The 20,433-nt window shown below is 41.3% G+C and overlaps 1 protein-coding gene across 3 annotated transcripts in view; it reads right to left on the reverse strand.

The window, feature by feature from the left end:
• CRADD (CASP2 and RIPK1 domain containing adaptor with death domain) overlaps positions 1 to 20,433 on the reverse strand; it is a 165,052-nt gene that overhangs the window by 103,332 nt on the left and 41,287 nt on the right. The gene's annotated exons all lie outside the window — the stretch shown is intronic.

Here is a 20,433-nt window from a genome sequence, read left to right on the forward strand (position 1 = left end):
GGCTCAGCTGCAGCCTGGATGAGTTAGCATGTCCTGGAAATATCTACCAGGAAGATAAAGCAGACAGAGGCAGCAAAAAGGAAGGATGTCCCAGAGTAATATAATTTATTTTTCCATATTTTTCTTCCTAAATATACCAAAACAGAAAGCAGACAGATTTTTTGCAGAAGTGACCAGGATTTATTAAAGACAGGATATTGATATGAAACATTCATGACCCTCAACTTAGCAGTATTTCTCTTGGATGGGGCAATGAAGTGAATTTATTACATTTCAGTGCCAAGAAGCTCATAATAAAAATACAGATTATAATTCTCAGATTCATCAACTCAAACCAGATATTTTTGAAAAAACACTGCAGCAGGAAGAAAATAAGTCTCATAAGATACTTGGGCTACCCAAGCAGCATATAAAATACATATTTTATCCAAAATAGGCTACAAAGTAAATAGTTTGATTTTAAAACCCTGAAACAAAGGCAGTCTGTGAAGATGTGAGAAGGAGACCCCTGACATGCTATCCCAGGTGTGGTATACAAGGAGGAAGATAGATATCTATGTTAGACACAAACAAAGCAAGCAGAGATTTTATTGCATTTAGAGCTGATGATTTTACGAGATTTGAAATAAAATTATAAAGCACTGATAAAGCAAGATAGAGAAATACTGCAACTTCTTGGGAAGCCGGGATTCACAAAAGGTTCAAACAGCCCACTGCCACAGCAAACCTTCACATCAATTCTACCCTGGTCATTTGATCCCTTTTTCCATTTCTGATCTTCATTTCTTTCTTTACTAGGACATATGCACTGGCAAATCAGCCAAGGAGGATCCATTTATTAAAATCCTAACAGTGAGTTTTGAGTATTTCATTCTACTTCTGCCATACTCCCTGCAAAAAAGAAGCATCTCTCTTCAAAACACTCCCAGAGCTTGGCTGCATCTCAACTGCACGCTCTGCAGGCCTTTGGGAAGACCCAACATGTCAGCATGCTGTGAAAGAAGGAACGTGTACATCCCTATGTGCGACTGAAGGATAGCAAAAGTCACTACCAAAAGCTTCCACAAATCAGAATGTAATGGATCAACTCTTCAACAACTAATTTCTCCTCATTTCCAGACAAACTACTAAGGGAAAAATGTATTTTCATGTTAGTGCCACGGATTTCCAGCATTCCCAATTCCTCACGTCTACCAGTCCATCTTCAGGAAAAACAATGCAAAAAAACCCCAACCAAACCAACAAACCCCAAATTCCCAAAACTCCAAAGCAAATAAAAATAAAACAAACCAAACAAGTAAGTACTATAGCTTTTCTAACTTCCTTCTGAAGCACAACAAACAAAAAAGCATTTAAAATTGCATTAGTTTAAGGAAATTACTAACCATGAGATCTCTGGTGTGTGTCTGTGTTTAATAGAGAATGTAATGGAAAAAAAAATAGAGTGTTAGTGACCATCCAAGAAAGATTTCATGAAAAACAGGGTGGAAGGGAGTTTGTTTGGATTTAATGTTTTCCCAGAAGCATCTCTAGTCCAAACATTACACCACAGGTCAAATGGAGGGGAGCCAGAAAGTGAAACACTTTAAAAATAGCCCTCAAAAAGGAAAGTGAAAGTGGTCCATCTAGTTCCATCTTTCGTGACCATGAAATGTAAATTCTGTGATGAAAACCAAACTTGGGCTCTGGTACCATCACTGAATGTCAGTAAATACTGCCACATGGGAAGTCCAACATAAAAAATACAGGTCCAGCTCCTAAAATTCTTCCAGGCTTAGCAAATCAAGCTGATACTACTGCTTATAAGTAATCTTACATTAAAATATTTTGGTTTGGAACTGACAGTTTAAAATACAATGAACTGTCTTCAGCCCTCTCTCCTAACACTTCTAAGCTACATCCTCACAGATGGAGAAGCTCAGCAAAGCTCTCCCTCAAGACCAACTGCCACCAAGATCAGAGAAATAGCAGGGGGCAGCTGCCTTGGTAATAATTCGCAGCCTAAGGCTAGAGTTCCCAGCCTGTTTTGCACATTGCAATACTCACTTTACTTTCGATGTTCCTTCCCACTGAAGGAAAGTAGCTTTTTTAATGTTTGATAATGCTAACACTTTGCACCCTGATGCTGACATAGGCTCACTTCTCCTTTATGGCATTTCCCTGGGCCTCAAGGTTGAATATGCTGAGGGGAGAGAGAAGGATGGTAATGAGCATGATGGCAATGGAGGGTAGTCACGGTCCCCTGCGGATTCCCAGCCAATCCCTGCAGTCCCCTCGATGCCACTCAAATTGACAAGATTGCAAAATGTCTGTAAGGCAGTTTTTCTCTCCTCTCCAGCGGCACTTTGAGAAACAGACGTGTGCCATTAAACAGGGAACCTGAGGGTTAAGCATTAGATTGCCTGAAAGACAGAGCTCTTGAGGATCAAACAAGCTAAATGTCTTAGTCAGAGAAAAGGCAATTCCAAACTTCCTGTCAATTGTCATTGAGAAATAAGTGATCTTACTTGAGGATGAAACGACCAGCACTTGCAGCACTGAAGCAAGAAATACTACGTTTAGGAGAAATCCTGACACATTCTCAGAAATCCTTTGAAAAGCTAATCTCTCCTGAGGCTCATGAGGCTGAAGGGAAACCCTCTGAGAAAGGCAGGGGAGGGGGGCACTTCTCTGCTGTGACATGCCACCTTTCCGAGGAAGCTGCAGCCCGGTAAAGTAGCCAAGGAGGAAAATGGAGAGAAGACAAGTTCTGTATTTTGGAATCGACCCGAGGGGGAGACCTGGTCCAATGCTGCGAGCTGAGCATTTCAGGCTTCAGAAGCAAGCAAGCTCTGCATTTCTTAAGAAGAGGAACAGGAAAACATAAGCAATGCTCCAGGGAAAAGACTCTGATGAAAGGTATTGTGCTGTGTGCTTAAAAAAGAAAAAGAGAAAACTGCTCCAAACAGCTAAGGGCTCCACAGAGGTCTGAACAAAGGAAAAACGGGAAGTGCAGACTGCCAGATTTCAAAGGCTGCATTTTCAAGGGGCATTTAGATGCTTTCCTGAAGGCTGAGGCTCCCTCTAAGGTGTGCTTGGGGTGAGGGGGGACTTGTGAAAGCACAATCCACAATACCTAGCAGATTGAGCAAAAAAAAAACACCTAAATGAATGAGAAATGCTGAGCCATTCCCCTCTCAAGAACAACCAGGCATAGGGCATCAAGGAGATACATCTCCATTTGAGGTTCTCAGCCTAGAATTCTCTTCCAGAGCTGGATAAATCCTTTATTTCAAAAGCAAGCTATGCCACAGTCCTCTCAATGAGATCTGGGGGCCAACCTATTCTGCCCAACATCCCTAGGCACCCACAATTCATGTCTAAAGAGGTCTGAATCCACACTTCTCAGTTCCCAGAAGAATGCTCTAGCCTCTTCATCACTCCTAGCAAAGCTGTTCTTCTGGCTGTCCTTGGGCACTGAAAGCATCCGTGACTTTCTAGCCTCTTGCCTAGGTGTTCATGACCACTGGTTGCTTGAGGGTCTGCAAATGACAGTAAACTCTTGGCCTAAGCTGCAAAAGGAGGTGAGTCTCCAGCAGGGTGCAGCTGAGCTTCCTGTCCCAGGAACTGAGTCAGTTGAGGAAGCAATCCTGGTCAGTGATGTCTTTGGTTTCTAAACTGCCTGATTTAAAAAGAAAAAAAAAAAAAAGCTGTGGTAGAAGTCCAGTAAATCAATTAGTCAGTCATTTCCAGTTCAAATATTTCCATAAGTGCTTGGCAGTGTTTCCTATGTAAGGGATGTCTACTGCTGCTGAAAGATTTTCTAGATGGCAGAGAATTCCCCTTGATGACAAACTCTCCTCAGACAAGCTCCAGTCTGGGCAATTTCCCTTTGGAAGCCATCACAACTTGTTAATTTGTTCAAGCATTCTGAGTCTTCTTAAAAGAAAAGCCAGTTGGCTATCTGTTGCATTTCCCAACTTGATACACTGAGAGAGACAGTGCTGAAGTCTTGGAAAATTCCTAAATTTAAGACAACAGGAGCATATTCTGTACCTGACCTGAATACTCTACCTTCACAGAAAACATTTACAGAAGTCCTAGATGTGTCCCAAACAGTCTACAGATAAGCTATGTTTAAGAATAATTTTGTCTGCTACGGAAATTCAGCCTCATCTGAATTTTAATTCAACAGCTGAAAGCTGGCAATTCTTACATAGCAAAGTACATAGCTAAAAAAGAAATACTACAGTCTTTTATATTCTGATAACCTAAATTCCCACTGAAGTACTAAAATCCAAATGCTTTTGAATTTAGGCATCTTTTCTTACAGAAAATATTGTTGGTTTTTAGTCAGTCCTGTGAGCTCAGTAGTGATTTACAAGATAAGGAGTTCAGGATCTGGCTCTGCAAGCAGGCAGCAATATGTTCCACTTATTAAAGCACGTATGAAGATCACAGCAGTTCTGCCATCTTCCACTCTGCTGCTGACGGGCTACATCCTTTGAGATCACCTTCTGTGCTTTGTGAGTTAATCAAATTGGTCTTGCAGGTTTGCTGAAAAACTAGAAGGCTTTGCCAAGAATCCAGAAGCTGTTGTCTCTGGTCCACATCCTCCCTCCAATTCTCCACCACAGCCAGCCAGCTGCCTTGCAAGTCAGGTGATGCGCACATGAACACAACATGCCAGAGTCCAAACGGGAGAGCAGATCACAGCCAAACCCTGATTATTAGTCCCAGATCAGATCACACTGCCACAGAGGGCCGTACAGGCTGGCCAGCACACAAGTAGGCTCATGAGCACTAGTGACACAAAGGCAAATTTTAATTACAATACATAAGTGTCTCCATTGGGCAACAATGTCTAAAAATATCTATTTATTTATTCCCAAACTTCAAAAAGTGGTTAAAATGCCAGTAACAGAGGACTTGCAATCGCAGCATTTGGTGGCTTTGCCTTATTTTCCTTTATTGGTTAAGCCAGCAAATCATGTATGAGGAGAGATGATAAATATTCCTCATACAGCAGAATGCTCTAATGCTTTCTTATAAAGAAATCTAAATGATGCAGTTTCTCTTTCTGTCTTTTTTGTTGTTTTTGTTGAGGGTTTTTTAGCTTTGAAATGGGAACTGAAGTGCTCATCAGTCGCAAAGTGTTACTTTAATATCACCCATGCAACAATTACCTCTGCAATAACCTTCATTATATTAAATTACATATTATCCTTCCTCAGCTCAGTGGGAAGACTAGCTGGAGAATAAAACAAGAAAAAAACCCAAGCCACTGAAAACCCTCGTACAGTGGTGTGCCTACGCAACAAAGGTGAATATACTTCTTGCAGGAAACCAAAGTATCACTGGAGAACTGCCTGCCTTTGTCTAAGTCTTAAATAAAGCCTAAGTGAAGTCCCCTCACCTATCCCAATATTCACTGCACTGATGTGGTGCTACTGCTGAAAATGCAGCCATATGACTGCATAATTCCAGAGCACTGCAATACAGCCAGGAAGAATTAAATAGCGAAGACAATTTTGCTTTTAGTGTCTTCTCAAATGTTAATAATTCTCTTAGCAGCCCAAATATTCTCATGAAGTCTCTCACAGTACACAGCAGAGGTTAATATATTTAATTACTTTCCCTGAATAATCAGTACTAGTTTGTTTTTTTCTATTGCATTCTAAAGATATGTCTCTCTGTACTTGCTAGATTTTAACAAATATATTTATATAATTAAAAGTCTTCGGTTTTAAAGTGATATTTTTTCTTTTCTGAAAAGCAGCCTACATTCAAATTCTGCACCTTACATATCTCTCTGACTTCCAGACAACACTAATTCCATTTACAAAGTATAGGCTTGGGGAACTTTTTTGGTGGTGTCTTTTCTTAACTTCCAGCCTTACCGACTGCCTAGGAACTGAAAACTCAGCTGCACTCTTTTAGATTCAGTCATTAACACTTGTAGGAACAATGGTGCAGGAGAAGACATGCTCCAAGAGAACTGGGCAGTGTAAGTAAAGGCAGAATATAATATAACTCAGGAAAACAGTTAATACAGTGACACTGAATAGGAAACAGTTCATAGCAATGCAAAAAAATCTGCATTCTGGAAGAAAAAAAAAAGAGAACTAGCGAGTTTCAAGGTGTTGTGGGCAAGGCACATTCCTCACTGACGGATAACTCCATAGCAAGGCCATGAACAACTGCAGCACCACGAGTGAAGGCAGAGAGACGCTGCACAACAGGGGAGGACTCTGACAGCACTGAATGGAAAGATGAAGAGTTCTGCTCCAGAATCCGCAGCCCCAGAGCATAGCTTGAATACCAAATGGCAAATCTCCTCCCTGTCCTTGGACAGAGAAGGTGGTTGGAGGGCAGATGCCTCCGGGCTCTGCAGCAGGGGCCCTGTCTGTGGTCTCATCATGCCCCATGCCAGGCTTGGTGCTGCCAAAGCCTTGGGCTTGGGTCATCTTTCTGGTTATAACATTGTGAAGTCCCATCTAAGTTGGATCAGTAATAAGGACCATATAAACAATACATTCATTGCAAAGCACAAGGACTGCTTATGCTCTTTGACATATTTATGCTGTGAAGCAAGCACCAGTTGCTGAAGTCCCAACAGTTCTATCCCAACAATTCTATCCCAGCCAGTTTTGATCACTGAAAGTGGTCATTATCTTCTCTCTTCAGCCTTTAGAAATCTTGTTGGAAATTGGGGGAACTGGCTGAGAAAGAAAAGGAGGCTACAAGCTGCAGGACAATGATCAGTGTCCTGGAACTCATGCTCCTGGAATTAAAATGTTGCTATTTGGCAGCAATGAGATCCATCACAAGAAGCTCCACTGCTGTTCTTCAGCTCTGTATTAGCTTCTCATGAATTGCCCTTCTTCTCTGCAAGTTCACAAGCTTATTTTTACCTCCTGAAAGTGAAGAGCTAACAGAGATACTCCATAATGAGAGGTTCACTTTGAGAGTTTGAGAGCTCCTAGATTTCCACAGAAACAATAAATGGACATCTACTTGATTTTCTTGTCAAGCATCCCAGAGATAATGTCCATTGGAGTCTGCACTGTGGATTTTTGGTAGAAGTGAGAACACATGATTGAGAGTTCCAAATCATTCATAGGATGCGATGTCTTCTAAACACCATGTCTGAAACAACATATTCAATTAGGGTCCCCAAATTCTTGTGAAAACATCAGTGATGAAATCCTCTACTGTGGAGCTGGTGAGCTAAGAAGGAAAGCCTGCTGTGGGAGTTTAACTCATCTGTCAACTGGGAGGACATGAATCAGCATGAAACCTTTTCTTTGTATCTGCTGTTATAATAAGGAACAGGTGCAGTGAAGCCAGAACTTTAGGAAACATCTAGCGAACAGCAACACATTCATGAAAGTCAAGGTGTATCACAACGCAGCAATGCCCAGATAAATTGCCATAATTAGATTTTATTTCAGGACATGTAGAACTAACAGCAACAATTCTTAACGATAATACTTTTTAATCTTCATGTTTATCATAGCTCCTAAAAATTTGTCATCATTGGTTGCATCAGGGATTACGTTACCGCGTTTTTTTAGGACACAGCACAAAAAGCCAACATGAGAACATATACTAGGTTATTTGCAGTTTCTTCTCTTGGGCAGAATTTCCAATTACTACATTGCAAGAAAGTAGGAATTTAACTGTATTACATTTGAAACCATGTTGAGGAATCACACTCAAAAGTGTACTGTGGAGAAGTTGATTAGTACTTTCATTTATTTATTTCCAGCATCCAAAAATAAGCAGCTGAAAGGAGAAAGGAGGATAATCTTTATTCACCAAAAAAGTCTAGAAAGAACAAATCTGAAGTCTGATAAAAATAACTGGAAAAATTTCAAGGTCAGCCTCAGTACTACAGAAAGAAAAGGGGAGCTGTAGTAGGACCAGACTTGCTTTATTCTTTTGTAGCCTCATTGTAAAGACAAGCAAACACACAGAATGTGAGTGACCTCGACAAACAATACCATTAAAAAAACCTTTCCCAAGTTGACCGACACCTGCTGCAGAATGGGACACTGACACATATTTAAAGAAAAAAAAAATGGCCTCTGCCTTCTAAAAGAGACATATTATGCACTGAACCTATATGCAATCCACATACTGCTGATAACTGCCCTTAACACGCATCAAGCTTGCCATTGACTGGCATATGCAAATGCACCCTGGGTGAGCTTTTGGCATAACTGAAGGATCCTATGATCACAGAATAAATTAGAATGAAAAGGACCTCAGAAAACCTCCAGTCCAACCTTCTCCTCAAAGCAGGATCAGCTGTGAGATCAGATCAGGGTTCTAACGAGGTGAGTCTCAAAAACCTCCGAGGATGGAGACTGCATAGCCTCTTTGGCCAACTGCTGCTTGACCATCCTGGTGGATAAAAGGTTTCTCTCTATATCCAGTCTAAACCTCTCTTGTTTCAACTTATGCCTGTTGACTCTTCTCCTTCCACTGTACATCACTGTGAACAGCCAGGTTCCCTCTCCTCGATTACTCCCATGTAAGCAGTGAGGGGCAGTTATCAAGTGCCTCTGAAGCCATCTTTTTTCCAGGCCGAACCAGCCCTGGTTCTTCAGTCTCTTCTCACACAGCACATATTCCTGCTCCCAGCCATCTTGATGGACCTTTGCTGAACTCATTCCAGGTTACTAATGTCTTTCCTGTACTCAGGGGGCCAAAACTAATTGCAGTATCTAGATGTGCTCTCATGAGTGCTGAAGGAGAGAACTACTTCCCTCAATCTACTGCCTCTGCTTTTGAAAGAGCCCAGGATGCTGTCGACCCTCTTCGCTGCCAGGGTACAGTGCTGGCTCACGCTTGCTTGTTGCCTGTCACATCCCTACATTCCCTTTCAGCACAGCTGCCCCCTACAAGTGGTTCCCAGCCTGTATTGCTTCTTTCACAGATGAAGGACTTCACATTTGTCCCCACTGAATTTCCTAAGGCTCCTGTTGGCCCATTTCTCCAGTCCACCCAGGTCTCTCTGATTGTGCTTTAGCGCACTGACAGGCTCCCCCAGCTTGATGCCATGTAGAAACCTGGTGAATGTGCACTTGGTCTCCTCCCACACATCACCGATATCATACAGGGTCCCAGCACCGACCCTGTGTTATTGCACTTGTCACAGGCCTCCTGTATGAGCATGACCCATTACCTACTAAAAGACTCAATGCCAACATCATACCACCACAGAACAACATGAGAGTGTGTCACCTATGCAACAATGAGTATTTTCACATCAGCAATATCACAAACTGCTTTGTGGGTTGCAGTAAGTTTCAAAAGATCATTTAAAAAATGTATGTTCTTATCTTATTTGAAAACGGGTCTCTTAACACTAAAAAGCCACCATCTGTGCAGAGAATATATAACCTTCTTGAAAAGATTATTTGTCCTCATACTTCCCATTTGGTAATATTTTTTTATATTTAGTACCTATCACCATGTCAGCAACACTCACTGAATACAAAGGAACAGAAAGACAGATGCAAGCCACCCTTGAGCACAGGTGCCTACCATGCGTACCTTAACAGGCTGCTTATAACTAAAAAAACAGTAAGGAAAAAATTAGCTTTTTTCCTCACTCTGCAATTTGCAAACTCATAGATATAGGATGTTCTGGAGACTGAAGTAAAAACGAGTTTAAAACAGATTAGATAAATTCAGGGGATAATGTCTCCAGCAACTACAAAACACAGTGATCCAGCTGCAGGCTTATGACACATTCAGCTCCTATACTTCTCCATCACTACCTCCTACCTCTCTTTCAGAGAGCAAAAACGTGCTAGGTAGGCTCTTGTTCCAAGACAGTCCACAGCTTTTATCAGACCTCTCTAACAAAGAGAAATGCTTAAAAATAGGGCCTCCCATTTAAAAAAAGAAAAAAGAAAAAAGAAAAAGAAAGAAAAGGAAAAAGAAAAAGAAAAGGAAAAAGAAAAGGAAAAAGAAAAAGAGAGAGAAAAAGAAAAAGAAAAAGAAAAAGAAAAAGAAAAAGAAAAAGAAAAAGAAAAAGAAAAAGAAAAAGAAAAAGAAAAAGAAAAAGAAAAAGAAAAAGAAAAAGAAAAAGAAAAAGAAAAAGAAAAAGAAAAAGAAACCCAACACAAAAAGCCAACCAAAACTTCCATCAACTGCCTCAGAGTTTCATCTTAAGCTCTAGCTGAAAGATCTTGCCATTTTGTCTCAGCTGTCATGGCACTCTAGGCTAGTGCTAAATCCTATCATGCAATATTGGGCATTGTGATGCCAGAAACAAATCGATCCAGAGATTCAAGTCTGGATCATCTGAATACCTCAAGTAATCATAAGAATGCTTGCAGAACAAGAAATTGGTATCTTTACTAACAGGTTGTGTTGGCATTTTCTAATAGACACTATCCATTCCTCCAGGAGCTGGCTAACCATGACAGTAAATCTGTTGTTTGCTTCAGATAATCCAAAATTCTCCTTTGCTATGTTTCCTGGAAAACCTCAGTGATACTCAGAGCATGGAGGTGTCCAGTTCATATCACTTTGTGCTGATATCCATGCACAGCGGACCATGGTGGTTGGTTTGCTTGTTCGCTAAGTAATTGCAGTGGTGTAAATAAAGGCTGAGATTTCCAAGAGGCCCGGCAGATTAAGATCTCTGTTGGCTGGCCTGAAAGATGAATAACTCCTCTTTCCATAACTCAGAAGAAGGAACTGTTTCCTGCTAAGTAGGTAAGAGGTAATGAAATGTGGGATGTGCAAATTGGGCAGCTTGGAATGTATTGAGAAAGTGAGAAAGATGATGTGATATAGGAAAATGAGAGCATTTGGGTATGACATTATGAGATAAAAAGTTTGCATAAGGTATTTTTAAGGTCATTGTGACATGTTATATTGAACATTCAAAACTGGGTTAAATGTAATTAAAGTAGACTTCATATAATAAAATTTAAAACTAATGGCTTAATTTAGATTATGAAAGGCTAGGTATGTGGAGTTTCCTCCCACATGGTGACTCTATCTCTTTATCTCAACAGAACAAGATGACCAAAAAATAGAAAGAGATCTAAAACTGCTGGTGGAGTTGTGCATTTTAATACCTCTTTGGCTTCAGTAACAATGTTCCTATGTACACTAACAACTTTCCTTTGAGTATCACATTATTTATTCTGTGTTATGATCATTTCTGTGAAGTATGACTTAGATCATAAACAATCTGTAAAATGAAGATGACAGTTTGCATTTGCATAATAGTCCCTGGTTAGTCCCTAAGCCTGTAATAAAATGCGTATAATAAAAATAACAACAAAACCACACCAATTAAAGCAAAGTTTCACAGTCAAAAAATAAATCCTTTAGCAAATACCAATTCCCCAACAATGTATTACTTCTCATCATCTTCTCAGCCCTATGCAGAAGGATCAGAGTTGTTCCTGTGTGCTGAACACAAGTTCCCAGGAATTATAATTGACTGATTTCTGAAATACATTATAACTGCTATCCTTATTTTTAGGCCACTAATGTATTTACACAAATACATAAACAACTTTTCTTATAGGTGGAGTTTCCATAGATGGGTCAGATAACATCAGGTAATCTGCTTGAAAAGTCATGCCTTAGATTTCTAGAGAAGACTAGTGGAGTTCAGTGGCAACTGAACCCTGTTGCATGTCCATGCTTTTGGAAGTCTCAGACTTGGTTCACAACAGTCCAGTATTTTTGATTCAGGGGACCAAGGACACAATTCAGCACAATGTCAAACACTGTCACTGCCACACTGATTCAGTGGGAGGATCACAAGCAGTGACAGAACTATGGCTGAGCTACAGGAGTCTCAGCATAACTTCTACTGCTGTAAGAAGATAATTTCACTAAATTACATGGGTTTCTTAATTGCTCCACTCATTATTAATACACAGCTCACTCATCTTCAAGGCTTGACACATGCCCTAGCTTACAAGAAAAAAACAACACGTTGTTCCATCCAAGGATCAGATGGTACCGTATTCACACAGCTATGCCTTGTGAATTAGCCAAATGTTTTCTCTATTTTATAAATGGACATATTGAGCCACGGTACTTCCACTCCTTGCCCATCCTTGCCTTGCATTTATTTTCCAGAAAAGTCTGACTGACTTCACCAGAAGTTATGATGTTTACAGGATTCTTCTGTTTCCTCCCTAGGTCTTCTTACTTGCAGGGTCATTTTCCTTCTCTTAGGGGGGAGCTATGAGGTTTCTTAGCTCCATTCCTGTATGGCTACACTGTTCTGGTGATGAGAACTTTCCTGGGACAGTTGCTATGAGTTTCTCCCAGATTTGCCAATCTTCAAATTTTGACTGTGGATAGATCACCTCATCTTTCTAAATCCTTGTAGCCAAGTCTGCCCTCTTCAACCTCTTCTGCATATCTAATCCCATACTTCAAGAATACATTTTACAAGTCGGACACTAGCTGAATTTCAAGGGCCACTGCTGGAGTGACTTTGCAGTGGTACAGCTAGGCTTTTAAGTGTCCTCAGATAGAGACACTTGGGGGCAAGTTACCACCACCAGAATGGTCTCTCTGGTGAAACCTTAGGAGCAGACACAAAGTGGTCTACAAGATGGGCAACTGTGTGTTAGCAGAAGTAGGCTATTAGTCACAATCTTCCCAGAGACATGCTGGTTTTCACCCCATCTCATGACAGACAAGTGCTACAGCAACAGGGAGTGGCAGCCTGGACAACGGGCCATGTGTGATCTAGAGTTAGATCTGAACCCCTTCAGTCTCATCTAATCTTACCTGCATTATCACAAGATATTTTATTTCAGAGTGTTGTTCTTGCACTAAGTTCAACTGTGTTTGAATACAGGACAAATTCATGTTTAGCTACAGTGCATCTTCCAGAAAATTTTCTAGTCTGTACTTGTAGATATCAAGAAACATTTAAGTTGTCAACCAGCAGTTTCCTCCAAAGGTTAGCCACTTCTCTTAATAAAAAATATGAACCCTGCTTCTGATTTGAAATTTTCTAACCTCAGCTTCCAGCCACTGATTCCTGTTATGCCTTGTGCTCCGTTAAAGTGACCTTTTAGTATATGACTATTTTAGCATCAAGTATTTTCTCCCCATGGAAATACTCACACATTACAAATGACCCAATCCTCAAAAGAGCTCAAGCTGTAAAGTTTAATGTTCTCCTTAAGTAATTGGAGGTCTTGTAAAAAAAATTCTTGTTCTCCCTCATTTTTTCACTCTCTTAATTAGAGCCGAATGTTAGGAACATCCTTAGAAAGACAGAAATAGGCAAGACATCCCTGCTTGGCCTAGTTACACAGCATGACTCAACAGTCGCCACAGAGTTGCAACACATTAAAACTTAGCGAAAATAATAGAAATAATAAAAAGCACTACTCATGCAGACAGTGAGCCAAAGTTACACCCTGTGAACCTAGTACAGTATTGAACAGTTATAAATTATTAACTATCAAGGAAGACAAATGTTGAACTACAACAAGAGGAAAGTAAAGACCCTAACTGGAATACTAGAACAGGACACAAAAGTGCAAACTCCAGATTTCACTCTCATTTAGCTTACAGTATGAAAAAATTCAGTTGCATTTGAAAAGCCATAATATTGTACTGTTATGTAGCCTTTTTGCCTAAAGAGCTCATAAATTATTATTGCTACTAACCTGCTTGATCCAAAGTTCAAGAATAATTTCCTGGACTGATTTTATGTCCTTCCTGTGCCATTAGACTGAAAAAAAAAAAAGCAAAACAAACCAAACAAACAAAAACCCAACTTGAAAAGCTTTACTAATTATTTGCTAAATTAGGTTAAAATACATTTTTCCATCTTTACACCAGCTTTGCATCTGTGCTTCACAGTTTATCGAGATTTGAACAGCTAGCTAGCAAATCAACTGGCTGAACAAGTAGTGGAACAGTGTATTAGCTGCTGCTGTTATCCTCAATCCTTTAATGGCTGTCTTTGGCCCAGTTTTCCCACCTGATAGCCTTCTATGATGAGATGACTGCCTGGTGACAAGGCATTGTGGCCTTGAGGCAGAGCAGGCCAGCAGCCTCCAGGGCTGCGTTAGGCAGAGCATCACCAGCAGGTTGATGGAGGTGGTGACCCTGCCCTTTACTCAGACACAGTGGGAGGGCTGAGCTCCCAAGAAAAAGACATGGACATGATGGAACAAGATCACCAAATGGCCAGAAAGATGATCAAAAGGCCAGAGGCATCTGTCATGAGGAGACACAGAGAGAGCCTGGTGAAGATAAACTCAGGAAGATTTTAACCATGTGTGTACATATCTGACGGGGCAAAGTAAAAAAGAGGGAGCTAGGCTCTACTCAGTGGTGCCCAGTGACAGGATAACAGGCACTAGACAGACATTCAACAGGATAAATATTTTTTACTGAGAGATTGATCAAACAGGTTGCTGTGAGAGGTTGTAGAGTCTCCATCCAAAACCTGATGGGTTACAATTCTAAGCAACCTGCCCTGGCTGACCCTGCTCTCAGCAGAGCGGTTGGACTAGATTATGCTTAAGAGTCCCTGTCAGCCTCAACCATTCTGGGATGCTATGACTATGCATTTGAAAGCAGATATTCTTTTTATTAGGAATATCATTTTGCCACTCTGAGAAGTCACTTGCCCCTTGCTGCAAACTAATGTGTTTTGAAACTTCCATGTTCTGTAGAATTTTGTTCTCTTGGACTTTTTGATGAACATTTCTTTTTCCATGCCTCATCTACTCCATTAAGGGGAAGTAAATCCTTCCAGTCTGAAAGAGCCTAATGTGTTTTGGGGATGAAAAAGCAGGAAGAGGCAGATAATACAGGATGAATGGTCAAACAAATATTGCTTCTTATGCTAACAGAAAATACAATAGGCTATATTAATATGAGTCAGCAAAGAGACTCTTGGAGATTACTTTGACATCACCCATGATAAGTGGTACTATCCATATGCCTGAAGCTAGGCTTGTGATTAAGAACTCCATTGAATAAGGGCCAGAGTATCAAACAAGGAAGCGCACAGAATTCTGCTCAGCATATGGGCAAAGTTGAGAGCAATAAAATCAGCCAAACAAGCCAAACTAACTCCAGTGAAGCTGTATCCCTTGCTATCTTTTCACTAATTGTGCCTATTAATCAGGATGTACCCATTAGCCCTTGTGTTACATCCAAATTACTTATGAAGTTTCTACACCACAGATACCAAGTCACAATCAGTTTGGTCTACGTTCATAAAGCTGCTAAGAAATTCTTTACATTTCAAACTCCTAAACACAAGTGATTAGAAAAAGATACTGAGGGTCCTGGGCACGTCCACATAAAGCCAAAATGACAAAGTAGCTTCACTACCAGGAAAGTGAGGTCATTCTCTAACACACACATACATGCCTATCCTGAGATACCCACTGATGTCTACCGTAGTCATATGACAGAACAGGTCATGTATGTACAACATGCCATAGCAAAGTACAACATGTAGTTTTATTCATCATAGGACATTTTAGCAGAAAAAGGGCACCAAGTGTTCACAAAGGTAAGATATTCTAATCTTCATTGTTCTTTAACATAAAATTGACCCTTAAGGTCAAGAGGACTGCAGGAAGAAGGACAGGAGAGTTCTAACCAGTTTCACCATTGCTCACTAATAAATCTGCTCGGCAACTTGTCCTCATTTTAATTTAGATATTCTGGAGGGAAAATAAAATTATAACTTGGGGATAGAAAATTTCAAAATAGGTAGTTGCGTTGCTAGGGAGTCCCACTATACAGAAAGGTTCTGCTTATCACACAGAATCATTCTGGCTGGAAAAGACCTTTAAGATCATCCAATTCCACCATAACCTAACACTACCAAACATGAACCTAACTCTACCAAGTCCAGTGATTAAACCATGTTCCTAAGCACCACATCTAAATGTCTTTTAAACACCTTCAGGGATGGTGATTCAATCACATCAGCCCTGAGCAGCCTATTCCAGTGTTTAATAACACCTTCAGTGAAGAAGTTTCTTCTAATATCCAATCAAATGCTCCCCAGCGCAACTTGAGACCATTTCCTCCTGTCCTACTGCTTGTTACTTGGGAGAAGAGACCAACCCCCACCTCGCTACACCCTCCTTTCAGGCAGTTGTAGAGGACGATAAGGCAACTCCCCTCAGCCTCCTTTTCTTCAGGCTAAACAACCCCAGTTCCCTCAGACCACTCCTCATAAGGCTTGTTCTCTAGACCCTTTACCAGCTTTGTCACACTTCCCTGAGCACACTCTGTGACTGCAGTTTAGTTTGAAGAGTTCATTTTCCAAAAACAAAGGACTGATCAGACTTCCTCACCTTCCACAGGCATCAAAGGGCCCCAAAGAGCTTCCAGTTCCCCTTCCACTCTAGCAAAAACAATCCCCAGTTTGGAGGGTAAAAAGAGAGATATTCAGTATCTTGGCCTTGATACACAGATTCTATTAAAATAAGCAAACAAAACTCAGGGATAAAAGAATAAGATTAATGTGGAGGATGCTGTGGACACTGAAGTCTCTCTAATGCTCTAGTCTCTCTAACCTCAATGACTGCACCTAAGTTTCAAGGATATTTTTACTAATGATGGCTTTAGAAAGCTCTGATTTACCACAGACAAAAAGTACTTCAAGTCACTTTGAAAGCCTAACAGTCTAATAAAAATAAAAAGCAAATCAGCATCTATGACAGTCCCTGGTTTCTGCAAGCCCCTCTGCTATTTCTATAACTCCACACCAAATGGATGTTCTGGCAGAGGTCCCAGATATACATGCCACCAAGTCACTAGCAGCTTACCATCACACCACCCTTACTAATGCAAAGCAGTGAGCTACAGCAGCAGTTCTTCAACATCTTTTCCTCTCTGCTCTTCTGGGAAACATTCCTTATGCCCTCTCCTGCCTCTTCCAGCCAGCTGGAGAACTGCTGACCCCGGGGAAAAAATTCAGAAGGAAGAGATGGGAAACTGCAGGCTGTGCCCTATGAGGAAGAGTACGCTTTTGCTAGGAAAACCATGGGGAGGGCAACTAGCAGTGACCAGGCAGGGATGGCAGGAGGTGGGCACCTAGAACCGACTACAGGGAGAGAAGGGCAGGCTGGTAGCCTCCATTACGAAAGACTGATGCTGCACTGCGCATTAATTAGCACATGCTCTTGCTTCTGCTCACTGTGCTGTATGTACTCCTCCTTCACCTTCCACAAACAACTGAAGACTCCCCCAGCCTTGTACCAGCTGCTTCCCAGGTACCTGCCCCCTGAAGCTCATCACAGCACAGCCTATCCCACCCCCACACCCCCCACCCCACCCTTCCAGTAGATTCCGCATTCCCCATCAGAGGTGTGTCCCAGCTTGGCAAGCCACCATGCTGCATTGCTGGGAAAGGAGAAGAGCAAAACATTATATGGTGTGAAAAGCTGTTTGGATGGGAGGGTAGGCAGCTGGTATGTGAAAGCAGGAAGATTCAGAGGGAAAAGCTGCAGAGCAAAGCCAAGTCCAGATGAGACACTGAGTGGTAGGCACAGTAACAGCAGGAGAGAGAAAAACTAAAGACAAATATCTTCCTTCAAAAGAGCTGGAAAGGATTATGTAGGATTATGATCACATCTTTCCTCAACCATCCAGGCCTGCCTTTCAGCTAAGCAGGAAAAAGGAGAGCTCATTTTTTATTATGCACAAGGAAGTTCTGGGAAGCCTCTTTTGAGAATAGTGGCTACTTCTCATTCAGGGGACAAGAAACAGATTTTTCTTTCGCATATTGCTTCAAGCACTGAGATAATCCAGGTGCTGGTTTCTTTCTGAAGGCTGAGAAGAGCCCTAAATGTGCACAAAATATTCATGAGCAGAACATTGAGCTCATTCCAGAAGGCAATGGGAAGGAAGAGCAAACAGATCCACTGGACTATGACAGCATTTCTGCATGCTGGAAAGTGAAGTGCATGCTTTTGGGAGCAGCCAGAAAGGGGGATGAGTGAAGACAGAGGTCACACTCGAGGCTCAGAGAAGCTCTAATAGAAGGGACCAAGGGTTTGGAAACCAGGGAGTAGAAGCAGGAGTAGCTTGAGGTTTCTGAGAAATCACAGAAAGAGTCATGACTGGGGAAAAATCAAGAGTTCTCTAAGGAAGGCACCGAAACATACATACATACATACATACATACATACATACATACATATGTGTGTGTGTGTGTATATATATATCTCTATTGCATTATTATCTTCAAGGAATTAGCATCTCTTCTCTTTGCTTGATGGTGAGGTACCCAGGTGGGGGTACACTGTATCACCAAGAGGGCAGAGACCCTGCTGTAGGGTAAGCAGGATCGAGCACAGCTCTCACTGCCCAGTAGAAGCCACCATAGTCCTGAAGCCAGATTTATCATTCTGTTAAATCAATGCAATTTACACTACGTACAAGGCAAAGACAAAGAAGGAGAAAGGCAGTCTCTCAGTGCTGTTTGGGGGTGCAAAGTAAGCCACACTATACAGCCTTTAATCAGTCTCTCTCTTCAGCAGGAAAGATATCCCTCTTCCCCACGGCCCATGAGCAGAAGGGACTGGCAGATGAACTTCCTGGCACAGTCGCAGGGCAGGGTGGCAGCCACTGAGAGGACAGGCAGTATGAAAAATCACTGGGCTATAAGATTTTGGATGGTTTATCTTAGATCTGCCTCTGTGGTCAACATTGCTGAATAGGACAAAAAGTTGTGGTGTGTTCCAAGAAAAAGAATGTTCCAGCTGAAGAAGGGGATGATAGGCTAGAGACAGACCTCGTAGGTGTCAGCAGAGGCACCGTCTGTCCAGGGACAGCATAAGGGTGGCAATTAGCTGTCTATTCCTGACTGATGTGCAAGGCCAGTAGAGCTGTGGTGATGGCAGCCAGCATGGAGCCCTGTACACGGTGCTTGGGAATGGAACAGCTTCAGGGATCCAGCATGTCCCTCCCTTGAAAGGTGTCGTGCAGGTTACATCACATCTAAAATACATTTCATCACCAGGACATACACTCTCTTTTCTTATTTTCAGTTATCTACCAATAAGTCAGTCAAATAAAAAATTAACTCTCCAAGACATCACAGGCATTTCCCATATGCAATTTCAATGTCTGCTCCCAGCAGCACAAGCACAGAGACATTTTATGGAGTTTGTTGTTGTTGTTGTTTTTTCTTGTTATTTTTATGCATTTCAGCTAGGCAGAAACTTATGACCAAGAGATTCATGGTATGTGAGAAAACTCTTGAGGATGAAATAATTAATCTTAAATATTAGAAGTTTAGTACTTAAAGGGAACCTGCTGGGAAAAGCAAAAAGCATGACTGATATCAGCATTATAATTAAGTCTGCACTAAAAGGCCAACTCTGCTGATCCTCAGTAGAGAGAAAATCACACGTTAGGAAGAAAAAATGCCTTGCAAATACAGAGCTTCACTCAAGTTACCTGTTAGAATTAAGTGAGAAAATGGATGTTATTTCTGTCACTTCCAACTGCTAAGAACAGACTCAAGCTAGTCTCACACAACAAGTGCCAACAAGTCAAGCAAAAGCATGCATATCAATAGGGATGTCATCTTCTCAGCATTGAGAAAACTAGACTTTAATTTACTATGGTTGACATAAAGCAAACACTAGCCATAAGAGAGGAGATTACCAGTACCATTAGGATCTGCTGAAGAAATTCAGTCAGAGAGGAGAAGCTTTAACCCAGGAAAATGCAAGTGAAGAAAAAGAAAAGCAAAGCAATAACCAAGACAGCAGTAAGATCAATTATCTGACCCATCAAACTAAAAGAGCAGCATTATATCTTGAAATGGGTAATCATGTATCTGGTTCTGAAAGTATACTGCAGAACTGCAAAGAAACACAGGTATTATGTACTTCTGACTTATTACTTGCTTGGCTAACAACACACGGCCAGTATATGCTATGGTATTGGCTCTCAAATGGGAGAAGTGTGGAATGTAGGGAAGGATGCCACGCCAGGACAAGGAATAGGAAGGTATTGCTTTGGGAAGTGACAAGTCTGAGCCTTTTAGGCGACATAATCAAGATGGTTTTAGGAAGGTGAGACACAGGCTCAAATGAGTGGCTCATGCCTTCTGGAGGAGAAGCTGCTGAGATCCAAGTCTGATGGGAAGAGAAACAGTCACCTGCAGAGCTGTGGAAGAGACAATTTCACTTGTAGTTGTTGTCTGTTTTGGACCTGCTTCCCCTTTACAGACTGTCGGAAAAGATCCACTTTGCACCGATCACTAATACTTATAAAATAAACCTGGGCTGTGATGAATTAAGTATTTGTCACCATGTACTGACTGATTAGTGGGAGAGCACCTATACTCTTGATTGACAGCTCAATTAAGCTGAGCTCAGAGTCTTTCACCAAAGACACTATTCACTTCTCTTGCATAGCAGAATTAATTGTAATCCCAAGCAGGAT

Source organism: Apus apus, chromosome 1, assembly GCF_020740795.1.
Source record: "Apus apus isolate bApuApu2 chromosome 1, bApuApu2.pri.cur, whole genome shotgun sequence".
Classification (NCBI taxonomy): Eukaryota; Metazoa; Chordata; class Aves; order Apodiformes; family Apodidae; genus Apus; species Apus apus.